A 22,492-nucleotide genomic window follows, 5' to 3' on the forward strand; every position below is an offset into this window, starting at 1 on the left:
CTGGGTGTCTAATGCAATTAAAGTCTCCCACCAGGCACCAAGACTGAATCTGGGACTGGCTCTTCCTTGAGTACAGCTTTTCCCACAATTGTCTTTTGCTTTCTATCTCATAAGGAGCATAAATGTTGGCCACCACGACTCTCTGCATTTCTGCCATCCAAACCCCCTCCAACATAATGAATCCCCTTTCAGCAGTTTTGACCTCAACCTGGAAATTATTATTGTTCCAGATACATAATAAACCCCCAACAGTATTCACAGCAGGGACCCATTCTCATTCAAAGTCTGATTGACCCCACAAAGTCTGGCACAGTGCCTTATCCAAAGAGTCCCTCTTTGTTTCTTGCAAACAGAGGAGGTCTATCTTGTGTTTCCCAACCAATCTCCTAATAGAGGCCCACTTTATACCTCTACCAAGCCCTCTAATGTTATAAGACAGAATATTCATTTTAAAAATTTCCTGCTACCCAGCTCCATAGTTTTCTTTCAGCTTGTATAATATCAAGGCTTGTTAGAGAATCAGCTATGATTCGTACTTATACAAATATGTATCAATTTAGTACCTCTGGTACTTATCAATGAATATATTATATTTTTGGCTGATAAAAAAAACACACACAACAATCTTATGCTTGTGTTGATAATGATGCAGGTATATTTACAACGACAGGACCCCCTTTGAGAAATTGGCTGATAAATTCTTCTGTCCTGGTAATTGATTACTTTTTTTTACTTCACCTCCAGTGTTACTAATATAGAAATTAAAGGAAATTCAATCCAAAAGAAAACTTGCTGTCATGCTTTGCAAGTGATATAAATTATCAAAATCTAATGACAATGAGTGCACAGAGCTGCAACTTGGCAGTAGTTTTTGACTAATACATCAGCATTAGGATTCCCAAGCATACAATGAGCTAATCAAGATTTTCACGTATCATTTTTGCTGTTTCTGCTGCTATATGGAGAACAATGTTATCATCATCATCCTGAGACAAAATAAACAGCTTAGAACTTTAAATTAGAAACATAACACACAGAGACACACACACTCATGACACACACACACACACACTCATCATACAAACACACACACACACACACACACACACACAGAAGTTTGATAACAAATTTGTTCAATTATACATGCAGAAATTTCTTCAATTGTAACTTATTAGGTGTGACAAGGTAGCTGGCCTCTTCATAAGGTACTTATCTAAATTTAACTTAAATTCTACTGCAGTGGTGATGACCTACTAATATTAGTGAAAACAAATTTGCCAAGTCTACATAAGTTAATTTGTTCAGAGTTGTTTATTCCTATTTTAAGTTTTGAAATATGCTTGCATGATTGTATTTCTATGAGGATTATATTGTTTTTTTTATATAAATTATGGCAAGCTAAACAATAGTGAGTATAATGTTGGTATTTTAGGGGCAGTGTACTTATTTTTGTTTTTTTTTATCAGCAAAGATAATTTTTTTTTTGCTCAGCAAAAATAGATATGTATTAGATAGATGAAAGAATACCAAAGGTACTGTGAGTACAAATATATTTTGAACATAGCTGGTACACAAGATGAATTAAGTACCAGCTACAACCCCTGACTTAAGTACATGTGAGTTGCACCTCTTGGAAGAGGTCTCAGCCACTACATTCCCTTTCTAATTACATAAAGGCATCTGCCAGATTAGAGGACCACTCTATAGAAACCTAAGAAAAGTACAAAACTAGTAGCCAAAATTGTATCCTCTACTAGTACAGAAAAGCTTGTCTAATACTACTGCACCAGTGATTAAAATGTTCTGTGAAGCCTTTCTCAAAGTTCCTAAGCCAGGTCCAAAGAATGAAAATTGCATCATCCTCACTGTCCCTGCAAAATTGGCATGACGTGTCAGCAACCTGCACTTGCCTCCGCTGCAAACTCTGTCTTGTCGGAAGTCTATTTCTAATTAGTCTCCGTGCAAAGATTGCTATTTTTCTTGGAACCTTTATGCTCCATAATTTGACAAAACATTCCTCCTGGGTTATTGCTATTGCTCCTCCCATTATTACCTTATATGCATTGTTTGCTGTATACTGACCTGTAGGGTCAGCAGTCCATTCCCACACATCAGGTCCATGTTGTTGAATGGCCATATCCTGAACCTCATTGAGAAAAACACCAGCCGTATCAATTTCATTGTCAAAACAATGGCCTTCTCCAAATAAAGCTCCACTCCCACCCATTGTCTTTGTGACTTCCCATCTGTTGGATGTAGTGATGCTCCTGTAATGAGATTTAATGCAGCCTAGGGATGCTGCATTAAACTTAGACAGATTCTTGATTCAAGCTTCCGCACACACACACACACACAGAAACTGGCTTCTCCATTCAAAAAGGTGTCTTCTCCATTCAAGCTTCCATTCCCAAACATTTGCAGACTGACATCCCATATCTTGAATAAGCTTCTGCTGTTGACAGGATATGTTATACAATCTGGGATATTTCTCCCTTAAAGGTTCCTGTTCCATGAGCCAGTAGTCCCATTTAACCCATGCAATTTTCTTTTGATCAAGGCCACCACCCCATAGGAACCTCCTCTGGATTAGCCCCGATTGGTATTCCCAAATAAGAGAAAGGCAGAGGCATGATTCTGCAATTCAGATAACTGGCAGCCTGCAATTTCCATTGTTCAGATTGGCCCAACACCCCAAAGCTGCTCTTCCCATAATTTATTTTAAGTCCTTGCTGCAGCTGAGATCTTGCTGCATCTTCAACACACACAGCCACACACACACACAAACACACACACACACACACACACACACACACACACACATACACAGCCACACACCCACACAGCCACACACACACACACACACACACACACACACACACACACACATACACAACCACACAACCACACACACACACACATACACAGCCACACACACACATAACCACACACACACACACAGAGAAACACACACACACACACACACAGAAACACACACACACACACACATACACACCCACACACACACACACACACACTGAAACACACCCACATACTGCATATGCTGCAGAATTTGTGCCTTAAATAAGCTGCAATGCTTATTTTTGTAAAAGCTACAGTGCTCGTACATAACTTCAATTAATTTGAATCTGCTTTGCAAATGCTGCAGAATTTCAGGCTTAACCAAATTAGGATTTTCCACTCAGAAACCATCAATTTGCAGCATGAAGACACCACTCCTTAGATTGACCAAAAGCTTGTAAAGCATTAATTTGATACTGCTTCCCTCATCATGTGGCTCATGATGTTTACAATTTAATGATCCTTTGCTACCCTGCAATGAGACACACACAGATACACAAACACACACACATAGAGACAAACACACGCAGACACAAACACAAACACACACACACACACACACATAAAGATACATACACACACACACACACACACACACACACACACACACACAGAGTCACGCACACATAAAGACACAGACAAAGACACAAACACACTGAGCCACAGACACACACAGAGACCCACACACTGAGTCATAAACACACACATACACAAACACACTCACACACATGGACAGACACACACACACATAAAGAGACAAACAAACACACACACACACACACACAGATAAAGAGACAACCACAAACACACACACCCACACACACACAGATAAAGAGACAAACACACACACACACACAGTCACACACACATAAAGAGACAGACAAACACACAAACACACTGAGCCACAGACACACACACTGAGTCACAGACACACACATACACAAACACACTCACACACATAGATAGACACACACACACACACACACACATAAAGAGACAAACACAAAACACACACACACACACACACACACACACACACACACACAGAACTGTTGATGTCCTTGTATGTTCTTGTACGTCATGAATGTTCTTGTATGTCATGAATGTTGTTATACGTGCTGAATGTAATTTGCTATATAAATAACTGTTGTTCATGCTGAGTGAACCGTAGATTCCCGTTTGAGACTGAATGCAATGATTCTTGCGGATAGTTTGCATTAGTCATTGTATTTAGTCTTGAATTGTCCGTTTGGACAGTTTGGGGAGACTTGTATTTTTATGTTAGACTCATTCGGTCAGGTTATTATTATTTTGATTAATTTGATGAAATTTTGGTTGAATGCATTTCAAGTTGTTCTCTGAGTGCATACTTGATTATCGTGAAATTCGTTTCACCGATGTCATGTCGTGTACTTGGAGACCAATGCAAAATGCTGCCGAAATTTACTCAAATTGTTCAAAATAATGCTAACCATGACGTTTGAGGCTAACATAAAAGACAGTCTTCCTAAATGGGATAGGGCCACACCTATAAATAAAAAAGTGAGATTTGCATGCATGAATTTGCTTAGATGGATCGAAGTTGGATCAATCAAAGTCGCATGAGCCCAGAATATGAGGATGACGTCGAGCAGTTTTTGCAATTTGCTTTAGAAAGAGGTCGACCGAATGAAGAAGGAAAATATTATTGTCCTTGCATCAACTGTTTGAATGGAAGACGACAACTACTTGACGACATACGGGACCATTTATTGTGTGATGGGATGAAGAAGAATTACACGACGTGGATATGGCATGGTGAAGTGACTGACATGCATACTGGGTCCCAATCTGAACCGTTTGATGTAGAAATGGGAGATCGCTTGGAAGACATGATTCGTGACCTTGGACAAGAGTGTTTTCAACAAGCACACGCTCCTGTGTATGAAGGATTGCAGAGTGATTCAAAGAAGCCTTTGTATACAGGGTGCAAGAATTCCTTAACCCTGTTGTCTGCGGTGTTAAGTCTGGTTAATGTGAAGGCCAAGTATGGGTGGAGTGACAAAAGTTTCACCTCACTGCTTGAGGTAGTGCACAATCTGCTTCCAGAGGACAACACGCTGCCTAAAAGTTACTATAAGGCGAAGAAGATATTGTGTCCCATGGGTATGGAGTATCAGAAGATTCATGCTTGCCCCAATGATTGCATACTCTACAGGCATGAATTCCAAGAAATGTCCAAATGCCATATCTGTGGGACTTCACGGTACAAAGTGAAGGATGAAGAGGAAAGCAATTCTGATGAAAACTCCAACAAGGGCCCCCCAGCGAAGGTTTTGTGGTATCTTCCAATCATTCCAAGGTTTAAGCGTCTGTTTGCTAACGAGGACGACGCAAAAGACCTTACATGGCATGCAAATGGAAGGATTTCTGATGGAATGGTCCGTCATCCGGCTGATTGCTCCCAGTGGAAGAAGATTGATGGTTTGTATCCGGATTTCGGGAAGGAGCCAAGAAATCTTAGACTTTGACTAGCCAGTGATGGAATGAATCCATATGGCACCTTAAGCACTCAACACAGTTCATGGCCAGTTTTGCTAGTAATTTACAATTTGCCTCCTTGGTTGTGCATGAAGCGAAAATACATGATGTTGTCTATGATGATATCGGGCCCAAGACAGCCAGCAAATGACATTGATGTTTATCTAAGTCCGTTGGTTGAAGATCCGAGAAAGTTGTGGGACGAGGGGGTTGTAGTGTTTGATGCGTTTCGCAAGGAGACGTTTGAAATGTGTGCAATGCTTTTTTGTACCATTAATGACTTCCCAGCATATGGGAATCTCAGCGGTTACAGTGTTAAGGGTCATCATGCATGCCCCATCTGTGAAGAAAATACAAGTTACACACAACTGAAACATGGGAGAAAAACAGTCTACAGTAGGCATCGCCACTTTCTAACACCCAATCATCCTTATAGACGACTGAGAAAAGCTTTTAATGGAAGTCAAGAGCATGATATTGCGCCGATACCGTTCACTGGTGAGCAGGTATATCAGCGGGTTCAACACCTGAACACTGTATTTGGGAAGACCCAAAAGAAGGATAAAAGTCAGAGTTGCATATGGAAGAAGAGGTCCATTTTCTTTGATCTTCCGTACTGGTGTGATCTTGACGTTAGACATTGTACTGATGTTATGCATGTGGAGAAAATGTTTGTGACAGTGTGATTGGGACGCTCCTTAACATTCAAGGCAAGACGAAGGATGGCTTGAATACCCGTCAAGATCTAGCTGATATGGGTATAAGAGCACAGTTGCATCCAAGGTCTGATGGGAAGAAAATTTAGTTGCCCCCAGCCTGCCATACTTTGTCCAAGAAGGAGAAGATAAGTTTTTGTCAGTGTCTTCGTCGGGTGAAGGTTCCACAAGGATACTCTTCAAATATTAAGAGCCTTGTGCAGTTGAAGGAGCTTAAGCTTGTAGGGTTAAAGTCTCACGATTGTCACGTGCTCATGCAACAATTGTTAGCCGTGGCTATACGAGACATCTTGCCAAACAAAGTCAGGTTCACGATAACTCGCCTGTGCTTTTTCTTCCATGCTATATGTAGCAAAGTGATTGATCCAGTAATGTTTGATGAGTTGGAAAATGAGGCCGCAATTATACTCTGCCAGTTGGAGATGTATTTTCCCCCTGATTTCTTTGACATCATGATTCACTTGATTGTGCATCTGGTCAGAGAAATCAAATGCTGTGGTCCTGTTTATCTACGGTGGATGTACCCGGTTGAGCGATACATGAAGATCTTAAAAGGGTATACAAAGAATCTATATCGTCCGGAAGCATCTATTGTTGAGAGGTACATTGCAGAAGAAGCCATTGAATTTTGTTCAGAATACTTAGAGAAGGCTAAAGCTGTTGGGCTTCCTGAGTGTCGGCATGATGACAGAGTGGGTGGTAAGGGTTCAAGAGGACTGCAGGTGATTACTCCAAGTGTAGAAGATTTGTTACAACTCACTTGTATGTCTTGAACAACAGTAATGAAGTTTTGCCATACATAGTTAAGCATGAAGCTTTAGTCAAACAGAATAATACGAAAATGTCAAAGAATTGGGCGTTGAAAAAGCATAACAAAACTTTCTGTGATTGGTTTAAAGATACAATCTTTGCAGATGAGAATGCTTCAGAAACATTAAGAAAACTAGCAGATGGGCCTAAAAGAAATGTTATAACCTGGCAAGGATATGACATAAACAGGTATTCATTTTACACAAAAGCACAAGATGACAAAAGTACAATGCAAAACAGCGGGGTCACCCTAAGGGCTGAATCTCAACACTTGGCAAGTGTCAATGACGCCAATCCCTGTGTAGCTTCCATCCCTTAATTTGGGTTCATTGATGAAATTTGGGAGCTTAATTATGTGAAATTTACAGTATGTGTTTTCAAATGTAAATGGGTTGACAGCAACACCGGTGTGCGCACCGATGATATAGGATTTACCCTGGTAGATCTAAAGAAACTTGGTTACCACAATGACCCTTTCATCATGGCAGAACAAGCTAGACAAGTATTTTACGTCAAGACCCTTGTGATGAAAGGTGGTGCGTGGTTCTGTAGGGCAAAACAGTTGGTGTTAATGTAGAAGATGATGATTCATACATGGACACCTATGTTAGTCCTTTGACCGCTCAAATCACTGGTAACATTGTCGGAGAAGAAGAAGCTGACGACGTTCATGCAAATCGAAATGATCATGATGAAGGAGAATTGATTAACATCGGCTAATGTAATTTTCTGCAGAGACAGAGGTCACCAAACCTAGTAAGTGACAACTACATTTTTCTCTTATTGAGGCATCGGTTTTTTGTTTCAATTTGCCTCCTTAGGACTTCATCCAGCTCATGTTTGTCGCCAGTTTCATCATCCACCACCCTTTTCTTCTCTGGCTTCTCACGTTCATTGTTGTTAAACCCATATTTATGCTCTCTTCCCTTCATGTCTTGTTTTATCACAACTTTAGCTGAATCTCCCATCTTCAGCATAGTTGAAACTCCTATCTCATTGTCCAATGCCACACTTTGATGGCCTGTATCTCTTTTCTTCGTATGTTCTAGTGCTTCAGCTTCAGAATGCATAAAACAATCAGAATTTTCGAGTGATCACCAAAGGCTTATGCATTAGCATTGACACTCTCCACCCTCTTTGGTTTATGCTTCTGTGTTTTCTTCCGTGCCTCCTCGTTATAAATCTCAGCTTTATTCGAGGTTGCACTAGAACGATCACCACCAATCTGTGCTTCTTCCTCGTCTATCAGGTCAATATCTTTCCTTTCAACTTTTGTTTTGTAAATTACAGTGTAGTTTTCAAAAGCAAAAGTGAAAGGAAAGATATTGAGCTGGTAGAGGAGGAACAGGCACGGATTGGTGCTGATCCTTCTAGTGGGACCTCCAATAAATCTGAGAATTATAAGGAGGAAGCATGGAAGAAAACACAGAAGCATAAACCAAAGAGGGTGGAGAGTGTCAACGCTGATGCAGAAGCCTTTGGTGATGACTCGAAAATTCTGATTGCTCTATGCATTGTGAAGCTGAAGCAGTAGAACATACGAACAAAAGAGATACAGGCCATCAAAATGTGGCATTGGACAATAAGACATGACATTCAACTATGCTGAAGATGGGAGATTCAGCTAAAGTTGTGATCAAACAAGACATGAAGGGAAGAAGGCATAAATATGGGTTTAACAACAATGAACATGAGAAGGCACAGAAGAAAAGGGTGGTGGATGATGAAACTGCCGATAAACATCAGCTGGATGAAGTCCTATGAAGATCCTCCTCATTCTCAAAGAGGGGAACGAGCAACAATTTGAAGGTTGTTCATTCAGGAACTAAAGAATTCAAAATAGCTAGTAATAAGAGGGATTTGTTTTTGGAATTTTCTGAGCACCAAGAGCGGCTACGCAAGAAGTTTGCACTTGAGGAGGGAAGGATATTTGCAGCTAATGAACAAGTTTCTTAACTATTTGTCCTTAAGATTTTACTGTTTCTTTTTGCTAATATGCAAATATAAATGGTATAAGGGTATGGCGTAAAAACATGGTCTATATTTACTTCTAAGATTGTTAGGGGTAAAAATGACCATGTCCCTATGGCATAACCTTATATTATTTATATTTACATATAAGAAAAAAAAACAGTAAAATCTGAAGGACAAATAGTTAAGAAAGTTGTTCATTAGTTGCAAATATCCTTCCCTCCTCAAGTGCAAGCTTCTTGCGTAGCCGCTCTTGGTGCTCAGAAAATCCCAAAAACAAATCCCTCTTATTACTAGCTATTTTGAATTCTTTAGTTCCTGAATGTACAACCTTCAAATTGTTGCTCGTTCCCCTCTTTCTTTTCTGCAAAAAAGAAAATCAAATGTTGTCAAAACATGGATGAAGTCCTAAGAAAATCAATATCAAAGAAAACATGGATGAAATCACAATTAAAAAGCACAACTACCTATCTTTCAGAGTCCTTTGGTTAATTTGTCTTGTCTCCTTATGTGGTGGGGTTTTGTTTAATAATCTTATACTTTTGCCTTCCAAAAAAAACTTATCACTAATCCTCTTTTCATTAATCCAATTTTGTATGTTATTGTATAAAAGATCATGGGTTCTCCACCTGCCTCCACTACTCCTCCTCCTCCTCCTCCTCCTCCTTCTCCTCCTCCTACTTCGGACGCATCGGCTTCGACGTCTACCGTGAAGCGGACACGCAAAGCCTCACGCCTACGATCGTTGTCCACTAGACCACCTGGTGTTGAGAGACCAGTGGTGCATGTTGATCCTGCTACAGGGAAGGCCGACGGTCCCCACAATAAGAAATTAAGAACATATTTGGGGATTGTGGCACGTGATAAGGTGGACATCACCTACGAGAACTGGAAGGAGGTCCCTATTGCTCAGAAGGACCTGATTTGGGAGGATATTCAGGTATTTCTCTTTTCTTATTTGATTGTGTGTAATTAATAGCCAAAAAATTTCATTATTGTAATAAATAAACTTTGTTTCATGTTGTCAGGCGGAATTTGATATCCCAGAGGCTTCTGACAGTAGGACGAAAAGGAAGTTACTACAGACCGTGGGGGAGAGATGAAGGCAGTTTAAATCAGACCTCACGAGGAAATGGGCCCTTGCAGCCGATCAGGACGGTGTCGAGGACACTGTCTGTGACAAATACGGCATCAGCAAGGAAATGTGGGCCCAGTTTTGCCAGACTTGCAGAGACCCTTCTTGGGAGGTATGTTCCTTTGCCATTTAAGTTGTTTTTCATATTAAACATGATGTTGTTATACTTCATTCTACCCATTTCAAACATTATTGTTTAATTTTTTCAGGATGTGCGCATGAAGGCACAGGCCATCCAGAAGCAGAATACTGCCCCCCACGTTTTGTCTCGTGGGGGTTATGATTATTTGGAGCAGAAGCTCCTGGCTGAGAAGACCAAGAAGAAGATGCAGGAAGCTGCACAGTCAGGAAGCGTTGATGGCGTCATCGACCCTCCATCCTCGGTCAGACACCACGTGAAGTGGAAGATGGCCCGCACGAAGAAGACAAGGGAGATGACGACTGAGGCCGCAAAGGAAATCGCTGAGAAGAATGTAAGTCATGTTCAACTAACCATTACAATTATGTTTAAATATTTTGAGAATGCCATGTACCACTGTGTGTTTTTTGTGCAGGATTCGTTTGAGGAGCAGGCCACACAGGGATCGTTCGTCCCCCATGGACGTCAGGATGTTCTGGCCGCTGCTATTGGACGTCCAGAGCACCCTGGACGTGTCCGTGGTATTGGAGCCGGTGTCACCATTAAGCAATACTTTGGATCGGCTCCACGGACGTCCCACAGCGCTTCCTCCCTGCCTCCTAACGAATTACACCAGCTGACTCAACAGATCAGGGACCAGCTAGAGGAGTCCATCACAGAGAAAGTGACGAGGCAGGTCATGGCATCCTTCAGCCACCTTCAGTCGCAGATGCAATCTCAGGGACTTGCAGTGCCTCCTGAGCCTCTGGTTGGTCCTGGTCCCTTCGGTCCTCGAGTGAGCACAAAGGGGAGTTGTGTTGATCCCTCGGGAAACGATCCTGAGACCGGTGACTCTGACAGGGTACGACTTGTACATAGAAACAGATCTTGCCCGCCTGGTTGTCATCAGGAGAGTTTATGAGGGATCCACTGTTGTTCATAACACTCCTTTATTGCTTGGCCAAGTAAAGGTGAGTGTGGAGGAGGTTAGAGATGCAGATGCTCCAGTTCCTGTACCCACTGATGAGGTTTCCTTAGTGGGGCAGGCACTTCACACCTTCCTTGCTTGGCCGACACATCTGGTCAAGTCTTTATCACAACAGGTACTTATTGTCCTTACTATATGTTTCTTCTTTTCAAATTAGGCTATTTAACTTTGTTTCATGAATAGGTAGCTGTGTCTCCGCCAAAACCACCTCCGAAGCCCGATCCGGAGGTCGATGATCCGCTTTATCTGATGACATTGACCATCCCAGAGATTTTCTTGAGGCCTTATCAGGTTAGATGGGATGCCACCGTGTTCGGGGTCGTTAATCCAGATTTCCCCCTGTACATAAAGCACGAAGACCTCTCCGAAATCGCACACGGTGGTCAATGTCTCAGCATATCAGTGTTACAGTTGTGGATTCTGTAAATCTTTATATAAAAGGCTTTTATTTACCTAAGTTATGGCTTTCAATTCATAAATATTTAACTTTGACTTAACATAAACAGGCATCTCACTGAAACATGTATGCGAGCGGGGAATTCTGATATCTATGGATTCCTCGAGCCTCAGTCCATTCAGAGGTCTGGGCAATCGCAGTTTGAATCTAAAAGTTACATAAAGAGTTGGATGCAGAGTTCACAACGCGATATGTATCTTGGAGCCTACCTAAATGGGTAAGTCACAAAATAACAAAATTTAATTAATGTTTACTAATGTACTAACCCATTTTAGGTTCCACTGCAGTGGACATTGGCAGATGGTGGTCATCCTACCCAAGGAACACTTAGTTGTCTAGTTTTGTTCATTGCATAACAGGCCAGACAACTACCTTAAGGGGATTATTAATAGGTTAGTGTTCTTTTCAATACATTTGCATTGTAATACCTCAACGTACAACACCAGTTTTTAATTGTTACTCATATGGAACAGTGCTATCAAGGGTCTTGATGATGCTCCACAGCCTAAATCAAAGGCTCCTGCTAGGTGGATTGTCGTCAAGGTACGTCATTTACATAAAACTTCCACTTATATATATTTCTTTATGTGTCTGTACACTAGTTGTTTAATTAATATCCAAATTTCATTATGTATTTAGTGTAATAGACAAAAAGGAACTACTGAGTGCGGCTACTATGTCATGCACTGGATGTCCACCATCATTTTAGGAAGTTTTAGAAATAATTGGGAAGCGGTAAGTTTATTTCAAAGAAAATCGATTTATTTATAATTTGTATTACATTATTAACTTAATATGATTTATTTAATCATGCAGTATTTTAACGACCCTAGACCATTGGAGCCCGAGAGATTAAAAGCATTGCGGATTCAGTGGGCACAGTTTTATCTCCGAGTTAGAGATCAGGCCTAGGATTTAGGGACATTTTTTAACATTTTTGACATTTTTTACATTTTCTATGTAACACGAACATTGAATTCATTTGTTGATTGTTCTTTATAATATATAAATCAATTATTTGATGTTTATTATCATTAAAACTGCTTGAAAGCAGAATAAAATGTTTATTTGCTGTGAATTGGGCCTCCTGAAATTGCATTTGACAGGTACAATTTTGGGTTTACTATAAAAATAGAAAGTATATATAAAAAAAAATATTTGAAAACAACATCGGTTATTAATAAAAACCGATGTTAATATCATAACCAACATCGGTTATAATAGAAAACCGATGTTAACGTTTGTATATTAACATCGGTTTTTTGTGTATAACCGATGTCAGCGTTTGTATTTTAACATCGGTTATCTGTGGATAACCGATGTCAACTATTGTACATTAACATCGGTTAATTATAAATAACCGATGTGAATATTTGAATAGTAACATCGGTTATTTATAATTAACCGATGTTATACACAAAGAACTACACCAAATAAGTGTAAGCATCATCAACGTTGACATCGGTTTTCTAGAAAAACGGATGTTAAGGGCATACATTAACATCGGTTATTCTAGAAAACCGATGTTAAACTAACATATTAACATCGGTTTTACTGGAAAACCGATGTCAACGTTCATCATGCCTACACTTTTTTTGTTGTTGTTCATTGTGTTTAACATCGGGTATTTGGAGAACCGATGTTGTCATATATATGTTAACATCGATTCTCCAAAACCGATGTTAACATTCATACATTCAACATCGTCACTTTCAACATCGGTTTTAGAATCGATGTAGAATGTTCTAAATAACCGATGTTGAAAGTGTATTTTCTAGTAGTGAGAAAACAGAAGTTCATACAAACAGTTCAGAAATTGGAGAGTCTTGCAAAATTTGACCTTGCAAAGTTAGACTAGTGTCTCTCATTGGATGACAACTCTGGCTATGATGAAGAATATGAAAAAGATGATGTTGATATTGAAGTTGACATTAAAGAACAAGATTGGATTGAGGAAAAGGCAAAGTAGTTGCTACATTGTGTTAAAGCAAGAGGTTCAGCAGATGGATGTAGAGACTACTTGTTTAACTATGTTTTGTTGGATTTTTTTAGGGAAGAACTAAGTGGAAGTAGAAAACAATACAAGAATGAAGACGAGTTTGAGTTTGAGACATTGAGAATAATTAGGAAACCATAACATTTTTTTCCATATTACTTAATTTATCAAATAATACATGCTCTTTATAACTACTCATGCTTTAACAACATATCTGTAACAAGAAAAGCTACCAAGATGTGTTATGACCTTATATAATCGTAGTATTAAAAAGTAATACTACACAATGTCACCATATTAAACAATTGCAATAACATTTATGACCGTATATAATATAAGTATTGTGAAACTAATGGGGAACATGGACGTGATTTCAGCTACTCACCGTTTGTATGTCGTAAGTTTGAGGATTGACCATTTGACCCACCAATTATGCATGAGCCACCATCGTCTTAGACAGTTGGACTAATAAAAAAAAACTCAATAATAATTGACTCTTAAAAAATGACTCTTTAAAAAATATATATCATAATTTATGAAAATTTCAACTTTTATTTATTTTTAACTTCATTTAATTCATTTTTTATATTTTTTATGAGAAAAAGGTGCAGAAATTCACAGATATTTATCTTTTTATGTCAATTTGACGTCCATAAGTGGCAACTATAAGTCTATAACTACTCCATATGTTCAAAAAATTTGACAAATTGATTAATAGTTAATTTTTAAACATACGGGTTAAGTTTTTTTAGAATTCTAAGTTTGAATATGAAAAAAAAATTACAAATAGTAATTTTTTTTAAAAAATGCTTTTAAAAGAATTAATAATAGAATCCATGTTAGGAATATATTTCTAACATTTCTCTTTAATTATATTTCATAAATTTACTCTTCTTCCTTCTCATTTCTATTTACCTCATTTTATATCCATTTCTTTCTTCTTTTTTTAGTACACCAGGCATCTATCACTTTCTTTTTCTTACTATCTCTCTTCCCTAATCCAATTCATTATAAAATAAGGCTTACATTCATATTTTATTTCTGAATATTGTGAGTCTACAATTATGATAACATTATATTATATACTAAACAAAAATAAAAGTGTTTTGGGTATACCTCAAACCATTTTATATCCCACATCATTTGCAATGCAGAACCAGCTATTTGCCAAGGTTTATCCCCGCCTGGAGCACATCGTTTGTGTGGCAGTTTGGATCTAAACCTAATTTTTTTGAACAAACAAAACATGCAGGATAAAAACACTCAATGCCAAGCATACAAATACATAAAAAACACAAACAAAAATTAAGCCCAAGATTATGCATTAACAGTTCAAAAAAATAACCTGTTTATAATCATTTACAAAGTAGCACAAATTCAACAAAATCCAACAAAACTAATAAAAGGAAAAGATAATTTTTTAAATATTTGCACCCAAGTGCATTAGGGACATCCATGGTACAAGCAAATAATGAGGTGAGATAAGTAATATCCAACGGAAAATTATATCAGAATGTTAAAAGAATATGTAGAAAAAACAGAGAATGATTGTAATAAGTAGCACTTGCAACAAAACTGATGAAATTTGTTTGTTGACAGTGATTATAATTTGATTGTAATAAGTAGCACTTGCAAAAGAAAGCTATAATCTCATACTACAAGTTATAATTATAATTAACGTGTCTAATGTCATTGTGTATTAATTGTGCAATGCTAACAGTGATGAGATAAAAACATTGAATCCGTGACATAGTTATGTTTATATCCCTAGCCGTTCTTAGATGGTCCCTTCAACGTCTTCTCATCTTGTCATGACTAATAAGACATTTTTTTACTGCACTAATAAAACATTTTTAATAGGCTATAACTAATAATACAAACCTATAAGATTCTCAATAAATTCATGTTTGCTAATTAAGATCGTCAAAATGGCCAGCTTTCTTGAATAGATAGCATGTTGGACAGTAGTGAGAAAATTTCAGAAAGAAAATATTCATGTGCAAAAAACTAAGTTTGAACAGTGCACCCTTCCCTTCAGTGAAACCATCGAAAGGTTCAAATATCTGATTCAGACACACTAAAAAAAACAAAACAAAAATGTAAATTTCAGGAAGTATACCAGTGCGTGTGCGCTTGAGAAGTTCACATCCTCTGGCTAGCAATTCTCTGCTACAAATCCCCAAGAAATTTTCTTCTAGTACAATTTCACCACTGAAGCTACTATTAGAGCTACCATTGCTACCATTATCATTGCCGCCGCCGCCACCGGCCAAATTCTTCTCCACAGGAAACACAGCTGCTATGTTCCAAACCTCCTTAAGGACCCTTGCCTTCAATGTGGCAGCCCACGTAAAGCTGCAAATTCAAGCCACAAGCAACATACTCAACAAAAGCATTGAAAACCCACAAAAAGAATCCCATGTAGAGACAAACAGATGCATATCATATTTGTACAAAAGAATCCAAAGGCATATCCATACCTTCGACTCAAAGTCCTCAGTAAGCAAGATATTTGCCGCTGTTATATCTCTATGGATAATTCTTCTCTGACAACCTTCATGAAGATACTGTTGTAACAATAGTTTATGGCAAACCATTTTTTTTCTTTCTTTTTTTTCAAACTTTCATTCACATTCTACTTTGTTCTAACAGATACATTATACCCTTAGCTGTTCCTAATGCTATTTTCTGCCTAATAGACCATGGTAGTTTGTCCTTGGAACCTAACATCAGGGAAGAAATTAAGAACAATATAATTAACTGCAATGAAGAACAATATAATTAACTGCAATGGTAAAAATATTGGCTCAATAGAAATGAAAAATGGACCCTACCATTAAGCATTGAAGCTAAGCACCCTTTTTCAGACAACTCAAGCACTAGATACATTACTCCCTCCACCCCATAGCCAACTAACTTGGCAGTGTTGGAGTGGTTTACATGAGCCATTATACCAAGTTCTGATAAGAAGTCACCTATAGTTTCGTTTTTTGTACCACGTGTCAGCGTTTTAATCGCTACCAGCTGACCATTTGGCAAACACCCTTTGTAAACCTCAGCATAACCACCCTTTCCAATACAATTTTCTGCACCAGCCAATGTAAAATGAATTTAATTTCTATATTATCCCACTATTAAAAAAATTATACTTCAATGAATATGGATATGACTTTTTACAATAGTTTTTATAAAAGTCCATAAATTTGTAATCCTCTTAGTTTGTGATTGAATAATATGAAAAAAAAACAGCCTCAAAAGTCCCCAACAACAGCCTCAAACTCTTCATCCAGCAATATGTTTGCAGCGTTCACATCACGATGAATAATCTTTGGGTCACAATGATGATGCAAATATGAAAGACCCCTTGCAGATCCCAAAGCTACTCTTTTCCTCAACTTAATCTCAATTGGAGTAGTGCTCTTTTTCAAGGGCCTTGTGCTTATTAAAATTATTTTTATTTTTTTTAATCAGCCAAATAATATATTAAAAATAATGGTGAATGCAAATATATATAATTCAGAAGCACACGAGAGTACAAAATCCGTTTAAAAAAATCCTAAAGAATGCTATTAATAAATTAGAAAATACATTTTAATATCTTAAAAGATTTCATTAAAAATATTATCAAATACCTAAAATCATGTAAAGGAAATAATATTATAAAAATATTATATTTATATATTATAATCTTAATTACTCTGGTCCCTGCAATTTTTCTTTTTCAAGCTCCACCACTGTTTGTAAGCATATCACCAAAACTAGTCCTCAATAAAGCACATTTTTTATTTCTCATGTGAAACAAATAATAGAATAACAATACCTTCTTCTGTAATGCTTCTGCTACTGCCTCTTGAGCTTTAAACTACGGCAAGTCCATCCTACCAATTAATGCTGAATAGTATGATGAAATGGTACCACATTTCCTGTAACAGCTGTTAAGAGTATCCTTGATACTATGTGTGCCACGAATGAATAACAAAAGGCATTTCATCTCCTGATCAGTTATTATTGTAAAACCTGGTTTCAAAATTTGTACAACAAGTTAATTACAAGAGTTTTTAAATGAGAAGGTCCTTCAATATATAAATTCATTAAAATGAAGATAAGAAAACTACTAGGGAATATGAGGGCAAGAGTTCCTTAATAATGAAAAAACAAAAATGGGGACTAACATTTAACTTAATAATTCTAAAACTTAATAAACGTAAAAAGGGGCTATGCACTAAGAGGTAATCCACAAGTACCAAGTAACTTAATAATTTAGTAACTTAATAAATTCTAGTACTTTCTTCTGCTGTACTTTTTTTGTGTGGTTGAGACTTTTCAAGTTACTAAACTGTTGATTTCTACAAAAGAAATGACTGCAGCTGTGACACACCAAACAAAATTAAGCTACGCCAATATCATAAAAATAATAAACACTTGTGACATCAAAGTACCAACATACCATTTTATGTATGATGCACAATGAAAGTAAAAATAACAAAACTATATGAAATTTTAGAACACTGGTCTCCCTACAAAGAATTAGCCCAAGGAATTCTCAAATAATTCATAGAACAAGCTCCAAAATTTTCCATAATAATTTCCTATAAATAGCAACATGAAATCCTTGCAGCAAATTAACTTTGGATATACAGGTCACAAAAGGACTTGTTACAAAATCACACACAGCTGCAGTAGAAAAAAAAATTAACTTAGATCAATAGTCTTTCAATTTCCTTGATGATAAACTCCTTTTCCTCCTCAAATTGTTCATCTTCTGAACCTGAAAAAAAGGTGAAAGAGCTCATACCCGTGACTTATAGGAGAACACTTTTATTTAAGGGTTCGGAAACTAAATGGAAATTCAGAACAACATTATGTAATCGTAGATTTCAAATTAAGTAATTACTAAACGTGTTATAACCTTTTCTTGGGGACAGATTATGAAGCAAATCTAGTAGCTTCTCCTGGTTCTTCGACAAAATAATTTTTACTTCTCGAGGCTTATTAGGATTAGCAACGAAAACCTAAATAAACACGTGAGAAAAGATCAAAACAAATATATGATCATCTCCACAACAAAATGCTATGTTGTAGGGTATATTTCTTCAGAAAATAAAAACCTTTGTCAATTAGATTAAATGCATTAAAACAATTTGTATATGTAATCTGCCATTAACCAAATTCCCAAGTCATTGCTACTAACATGGTAAATACAAGACTTCTCCAGTTCTCAACGGATGCCAACCTTTACAAAGAGGATTGGATACCCCCATTTACAAAATATTAGCACGCACGATCTGGTTCGAATCTTACATCCACAAAAGGATAAGCTCATTGTATAACTTAAAAGCATGAAGAGGGAAAATTCACCTTGAAATGTGGAAAGCTGATAACTGAATATTTTTACTTGAATCCTGCTCAACCCCAAATATTACAAATAAACACAGTTAGCAGAAGATAAGGTAAAAATAAAAAACAAAAGCAATGATTTTTATGGAAACTTGAAAAAAAAGCATAACATAGCGACCCAGATAGGGTTCATGAGGCTAATTTCGCGTACGGAGAAGGCCTTTTCGAGGAGTAAAGCGCTGCAGTGAGTGAAGAGGGCTCGGACATCGGTGCCGAGAGCGAAGGCGACGTCGTTCTTGTCATCGAGCGAAGGGACGGACTGCAGAGTAATGTCGAGCATGTCGTGGGCGTTGTCAGAGTAATCGAGGATGCATGAGGAGGGCTCGTTGATGGCGATCATGGAGCCAAAGGGCTGGATGAAGCCGCCGCGCTGGATTTTGACAAGGTAAGCCATTATCTGCTGCTCGGGGATGGATTCCGATGTGATGCAGATTGATTCGGAGTAGTTGAAGGACCTCCCAGACTCACCGAACTGCTCGAAGACGGCGTGGAGCCGCGGGTCCTCCGTGTACTGCACGATGGGCTTGCTCCTGAACTCTTTGTCCTCTGTTTCTCTGGCATAAACCCTAAATATTGCAACTTCTCTCTACTCTCTAACCAGAAACGAGAATGCAGAAGGTCGAGGCTTATTTGGTTTTGATTTTTTTTTATTGTTTACAATTACGACGGTTTTTAATAAAAACCGGCATAAATGTTATAGCACATAACATTTTAAGGTGGTTATTAGTAATCGTCTTAGATTGCGCGTCGTAAAATGCGATTTATCTTACAATAATTACAAAAATGCCACCGTTCTACTTTCAAAAGCGGTCCCTGTACAACCGTCGTAGATTCAGTGTCGTAAAAAACCTTTTTTTTGGTAGTGAATTTTGGTTAATGTTACTTGATCCTTGTAGTTTGTCTCGCACATTGGGATGAACTGTGATTGTTAGTTTTAATCATTCTATTTCCAGCCATGATTTTACGAAAGTAGAAATATTCATCTTTTGAGGTTAAATTGACATTCCCTACACAGTCAAATGAATTGATAACAAAGACTGCAACAAGTATTATTGAAAAGGTGAAAACAACCTATGGAAAGAACGAAAGTCTGCAGGCAAGTGACAAAATTTTGTTCAATGTGTATTTTGGTCTTAAAATACAGATAATGCTACAAAGGAGGATGCCAAAAGAGCCTTTAAGCTAGAAGTTAATAGCTTTTAGCTCCTGAACTGCCACCTTTTTTCTAAATAAAAAGCAAAGGAAGAAAAGTTTTATTGTCTTTTCAATAAGGTTCAAAGATGATTTACTGCTAGTTCAACCTACCACGTGGAAACACTCTTTAGTGGAACTTCAACTCTGGTCATCGCAAACTACTGGTTTTGACTTGATGGGCTGAGAATGCTCGACTTATCAATTTATCCAGGCTTTTGTTTTGTGCACCCATCATTTTTCTTGTGCATTCAACAATTTTTTTATATTTCCTAATTATCCCTGTTACTTCTTCTTCTTCCTTTTACCTTCACTCATTCATTCTATTTTTTTTTTCTGTGTTTTCATTCATTCTCGTGAGAGGAGAGCTCCTTTGTGTCCGCTTTGGTTGAACTACACGGTGGTACATCGGCAAGTGGTGATTATGGTGGTGGTTCTAGATTTTTTTTTATTTATTTTTTGGGTATAAAACTTACGGGTTGATAATCCGTAAGTGTTTTTTTTTATGTATAAAACTTATGAATTGATAATCCGTAAGTTATATAAAATTTATGGATTGGTCATCCGTAAGTGATTTTTTTTAGTTTTTTTAAAATTTCTTTTATTGTTTACTTAAATATAATTAGTATTATCATTTAAAATATTTTTAAATAGGTATAATTTCATAATTCATTCGTAAGTTTTTGTTTTTATAGTTTGGAAGTGATATTTATTTTAAAATAATTTAGACTCATAATTTCTTTGAGTCATTTTTATTTTTAAACTTGGTTTTTTTAGTGCTTATAATTTTAGGAATTACAATTAAGTACAAAAATATTAGTATTTTTAATATATATGGTTATCAATTTTAATGTATTACATGGTTATCAATTTTCTTGGTTTTTTAATATATATGGTTATCAATTTTAATGCATTATATTATCAAATGCTGTAAAAAAAATTAAAAAATTGTGTGATAATATATGTATGGTGTGGTTATGGGTTGTTTGTTTGTCAATGAAATTTTTTAATGTTTTGTTAAGATGAATGAAGATCAGTGAGTGCATGACGATATAATGTCTAAAGAAGTTTATATGAATGAACAAAATGAAGACGAAACTGTTGTGAATGAAAAACATGTTGATTGTTCTGATGCCTTCAATATTTCTTAGGTATTAATATGATTTTTTTGTTGTTAAAGTAAGTATATGAATGTCGTCCCTTGAAGACTAAAGATGTATGGATTGCATTGTAGGTGTTTGCTAGCAATGATGATATTTTGCATTGGACTCAATCTGTTGCTTATGAAATTGGTTTTGTGGCGGTAATTATGAGGTCAGACACAAATACTGGTATTAGAAGAAGGATCTCATTTGTTTTAATTGGTTGTGAAAGGAGTGGTTAGTATAAGGCTAGGAAGAAAGATTTACTAAGAACAGTTATTGGGAGTAGAAAATGTGGTTGTCCCTTTAAGTTGCATGTGAAACCAGTGTTTAGAGGTGAATGATGGATAGTGAAACTAATGTGTGGGAGTCATAATCATGAATTGGCCAAGTCATTAGTTGGACATGCATATGCTGGTTGATCACTAAGGATAAGAAAATTATTATTGTTGATATGACAAAGTCAATGGTGAAACTAAGAAATATTCTTCTCACGTTGAAAGAGCATAATGCCAATAATTATACAACAATCAAACAAGTATACAATGCAAGGAATTCATACCATTCTTCCATAAGAGGTAGTAATACTGAAATGCAACAACTAATGAAGATTCTTGAACGGGATCAGTATATTCATTGGCGTAGATTGAATGATGAAGATGTTGTATGCGATACTTTTTGGAGTCATCCTGATGCAATGAAATTATCCAATGCCTGTAATTTGATATTTTTGATAGATAGTACATACAAAACAAACAGGTACAGACTGTCATTACTTGACATTGTTGGTGTGACACCAACAAGGATGACATTCTCTATTGCTTTTTTCTATTTGGAGGAAGAACGCTTAAATAATGTTTTTTGGGCTCAAGAATGGTTTCGAGATATTTTTCTCAGATGTGATGCACTCGTTGGAGTTATTATTACTGACAAAGATCTAACATTGATGAATGCAGTGAAAACTGTATTCCTTGAGTCTACCAATTTGTTGTGTCGGTTTCACATTGATAAAAACATGAAGGCAAAGTGTAAAATCCTGGTTGATAAAAAAAAATGCATTAGATTATGGCATCGAAGCCTGGGAAGTTTGGTAGATTGTCCTTCTGAGCAAAACTTCGATGAATGTTTTATGAAGTTTGAAATTGCTTGCTCACCATGGCTACATGATTTATTTAAAAATATAACAAATACT

General features: G+C 37.1%; 2 long non-coding RNA genes across 2 annotated transcripts; both read right to left on the minus strand.

The window, feature by feature from the left end:
• Positions 1 to 610: 610 nt before the first annotated feature.
• On the minus strand, positions 611 to 16,652 carry LOC114390513. The gene is made up of 6 exons (XR_003661934.1): positions 16,405 to 16,652; positions 16,051 to 16,293; positions 15,690 to 15,925; positions 14,687 to 14,792; positions 13,956 to 14,035; positions 611 to 986 (listed from the first exon to the last, which is right to left on the minus strand). It is a non-coding gene; the product is annotated as an uncharacterized LOC114390513 (long non-coding RNA).
• A 1,503-nt stretch (positions 16,653 to 18,155) lies between these two features.
• LOC114389474 lies at positions 18,156 to 18,675 on the minus strand. Its single transcript, XR_003661777.1, has 2 exons — positions 18,480 to 18,675; positions 18,156 to 18,338 (listed from the first exon to the last, which is right to left on the minus strand). It is a non-coding gene; the product is annotated as an uncharacterized LOC114389474 (long non-coding RNA).
• Positions 18,676 to 22,492: the final 3,817 nt, after the last annotated feature.

The sequence above is a fragment of the Glycine soja genome, chromosome 16, assembly GCF_004193775.1.
Source record: "Glycine soja cultivar W05 chromosome 16, ASM419377v2, whole genome shotgun sequence".
Taxonomy (NCBI): domain Eukaryota; kingdom Viridiplantae; phylum Streptophyta; class Magnoliopsida; order Fabales; family Fabaceae; genus Glycine; species Glycine soja.